The sequence below is a fragment of the Gossypium arboreum genome, chromosome 12 (genome assembly GCF_025698485.1).
Source record: "Gossypium arboreum isolate Shixiya-1 chromosome 12, ASM2569848v2, whole genome shotgun sequence".
In the NCBI taxonomy this organism is placed as follows: Eukaryota; Viridiplantae; Streptophyta; class Magnoliopsida; order Malvales; family Malvaceae; genus Gossypium; species Gossypium arboreum.
Window position 1 is genome coordinate 116,873,232 of NC_069081.1, and position 4,387 is coordinate 116,877,618.

A 4,387-nucleotide genomic window follows, 5' to 3' on the forward strand; every position below is an offset into this window, starting at 1 on the left:
ATAGGCTCATATAGATCGAGTTCGGTTCAAGGGGATACATTTCCTTATGACCATGCGGAGACGAAAATCTCACGAAATCATAGGTACAGATGTACCCCGGAAGCAATCCACTAGCCCATACGGAGGTGAAACCTCACGAAGGCATAGCTTCTTACTCCCACTTAGAAGGTGTGACCACAGTGGTCATGCAATGCAATGCAACATTATTTTACAAGACCCGTACCAAAACAATCATACAATCAAATGCAATCATGATAAAACAAAATTTCAATTTCTTTGACAAAAGGACAACAAATAATCAATTTTATGGCTAGACTCTCTTTGTCCCCAGTGGAGTCGTCAAGCTGTCGAAACCACCTCTTTTCAAATATTTTAAGATTTAATGAAAAAACGGGGGAATTGACTTTTAAAAAACAAAAATATAGAGTCGCCACCAATCTTTTTATTTCGGTGTGATCGGATCACCTAAGAATTTGGTTATTTTAATAAAACATTTTTGATTTACTAAAACAACGATTCTAGTCTACGAAAATATGAGAAAACAGGCTCGGGAGTCAGTTACGTATGAGGAAGGATTAGCACCCTCATTACGCCCAAAATTGGTACCAAATCGATTAAATACTGTCCTTATGTCTTAAAATTAAAAATGTTTTTAAAATATGGTTCTTGTTAATAACATTTGAATAACCCGAGTTGGTTGCCAAAAATCTTCTTGTTTCGACGTCCGAAAGTTTATAATTTGAAATTAACAAAAGGATGCCCAACTATTTAGTCCAACGAAAAACCGAAACCCAGCACAGTAGGGCACGATTCCTCGAATTTCCGAACATCGAACATTGCCTCACCTTAGAAAATACGAGTGAAACTCCGAAGAGATATTCGATTTATTTTGAACAAACGGGAAATTGCAATCCAGCACTATAGGGTACTATTCCCTGAATTGCCAAACATCGAATATCGCCTTCGTTTTAAAGGGTTTTTAGAAAATGTGAGTGAAATTTTGAAGGAATCTTCGATTGTTTTGAAAAAAAGGGGAAATCACAACCCAACACGTCAGGGCACGATCCCTGAATTATCAAACACCGAGTATTGTCTTCGTTTTGGAAGGTTTTTAATAAACACGAGTGAAAACCTAAAGGAATATTCGATTGTTTTGAACAAACGAGAAATCACAACCCAACACGATAGGGCATGATTCTCGAATTATCAAACACTGGGTATTGCCTTTGTTTTAAAGGATTTTTAGAATACATGAGTGAAATTTTGAAGGGATATTTGATTATTTTAAGCAAACGGGAAATAGCAACCTAGCACGTTAGGGCACGATTCCGCGAATTACCAAATGCCGCATATCACCTTCGTTTAAGGGATTTTTAATAATTGTGAAACTAGCTTAAAACGTATTAATACGATTTGAAATAAGACGAAATTAATCTTAAAAATTCAGATTTTATAAAACCCCATTTCATAAACCGAGTGGAAAACCATGATATGGGATAATGTACGCATATAAGATACAATACTCGACGAACAAGAATAATGTGTCTTATTTAATCAACTAACAAAGTAAATAATTAAATAAAATAACCTAAAAAATATAATCCGACTACAATCATGCATGGGAAATAATTGATATATAATACAATAAAGAAAATAATAACATAACAACACAATACCACAAAACAATAGATAAAACATGCCAAAATAATATACATAGCATGATATAAAATAAATTGATCATAAAAGCTAGAATCAAATATTTTATAGAAACTAGGAATGTATATATGCACAAAAATTTGAATTAGAACATCAAACAATAAAAATATGGAGTAAGTAATATGTACACTTTAATATATAAATGAATTTCAAAAAGAGTATTATTAGAAGCATTTTGAAAAGAAAACTATACCAAAAGATTTAAATCCAAAACTTATCGATTATATACAATATACGTAAATATAGTAATGGATGTCAACACTAATTTTCGAATCGATGGCGTACATCTTAGAAAGTTTTAAGACAAATAGATTTTATGAGTATAACCATATAAAAATATTTAAAAGACTGTATATGAAATACTAACTATGTAATTGAAACTAGTGATTGTACAAAATGATTTGAAACAAGATTTATTCATCCACAATAATTAATGTCCATGAAGTAAAAAGCTTAATATAAACAACGCTTATACAAAAGGATAATAATATAGGAGAATATTCAAACAAACAAAATATATAATACCAAAATTGGATTTAAAAGAAATAAAGAATATATATAAGTAAAATAAAAAAATACGAACATATTCAAAAGAGGATTTAAATAAGTAATTCGATTTAAATCATGTACATGTATATACAAATATTGATATATGAAAATAAAATTATATAAATCATCTAAACATAAAATTACATGAAGAAAATTTTAAAATGATTATATGATATAATAATTCAAAAAATGTACAAAATGTTTTTTAAACAAATACCAAAATAGACCTATAATAAAGAATGTAAAAAAAATATGAAAGGTTTTTTTTTTTAAATAAGACAAAAAGGTATGATAAAATATGTTTTATATCGTAAGGTTTTAATATCTATTCAAATAGATTCGAAAGAAATAATATATGTGAAGTAACATAGAATTAATAAGATATATAGAATAAAATCTAACTTTATCATGAACTATACATATTTAATAGTATATAAGAAAATTTGGAAGATATATTATACAAAATCTTTAAAACCACACAATATACAAAACTACAAAATGTCTTGATAACTCAAAGATATATACATTCATATATAAAATAAGTATTAAGTAAAATAAAAAATGAATGATAAATAAAAGAATTAAACAAGTCAAGAGGACCTAATTAAAATAAAATTAAACCAAAAGGGCAATTAATAAATAAAATAAGCTACTGAAATTAGAAGAAGGACCAAAGCTTAACGAGTGCGAATACATAGGGACTAAAACCGGCAATATACCAGATCCCCAAAGTGCATCACTGAAGCGCGGACCAAAACCCAAACGCGCACAAACTAAAGGGCCAAATTAAAGAAAGAAAGTAAAAGAAATAAGACGCAATCGGATGCGCATGCACAAAGGGGAGGACCTTCTGCACAAATTTCCCATTTCAAGAAGGAAGGCATGGATCCAACCCAATAATCGGGTTTATGCGCAGACCCTCACCCATTAAAACGGCACCGTTTTTTGCAAAGGTTTTAATAATGCCTTATTTTCTTTCTTTTCTTTTTAGAAGCAGCCACACTTTTAACCCAAATTAACAGCCCCCAAAAGCCAATTTGCTAGGGTTTCTTTTGCCAGCAGCCGAACCACCATAGTATTTGGTGATCAACAGCATACAAACAGTACCCGATCCTGTCATTGAAGGTCTCCGACCATACTTAAAAGGATTTGGTAAGTTATTCGACCTTCTCTATTTTTTAAAGAAGCCTTCAAATTGTTTTTACCCTCTTGAAAACCAAGCAAAGATTCGAAGTGAAACTCACGACCTTCGCCCGTATCTCTTCGTTTTCGAGATATTTTGGGCTTTTCATCAGTATCGATTCACATGTTAAAAGGGAAATCGAGCCAAAAAAAAGGGAAAAAAGAAGAAATAATCGAAAGAAAAAGAAACAAGGAAACAAGAAATCACCTTTACTATCCTTTTTTATTTCTTTTCTTTGTATTCAATATGCAAATAGTGTGCGTGTGTTTGTAAAAAAGGAACCTCCTTTACAATTGAAAATCAAAAAGGCTTTATAGCCGAAATCAAAACAAAAAATACAATTTTCTTTTTTTTTTCTATTTGCTGCTGTCGCTCTCTTGTTTGCTTGCAGGTGTGGAGGTACAGGGCCAGCTGTGGCGTACGGCTCGTTGTTGTGGAGGCGTGGGCGCTACTGGAGGCTAGCTGCGGCACTGGCGTTAGGCTAAGGTTTTAAGCTTGGTTTTTTGTTTTTGTGTTGTAACGGGCCGGGCAAATTTTGGGCCTTACAAACGAAATATCAAAGTGGAATCGCATTTAAACCAGGGCCCTGGTTGACCAAAATTACCAGGCTTTTGTGGAGATTGAGGCTCGTTAGAAGGATGAGTCTTACGGTCATCATCATGGAAAATGTAGGCAAACGATGGTCGATACCGTCTAGCTATTAAGGTTGCTCTACTGGAAAGGCTACGGCTAAACGCCATTGATACGAAGAATAAAAATTCCTCTAATCATACGAAAATAAGAATAAAAATAATATAAAAATTTAGCCCAGGACGATAATCATTTTACGTTGGATTCAAAAGAGGCTCCTTTGTTGTAATGGGCTTATGGATTTGTGCTCAACTTAAATTGGGTTTAAGCTTTGCTTTAGTCAACCACTTCAAATCCGTAAATTTCACA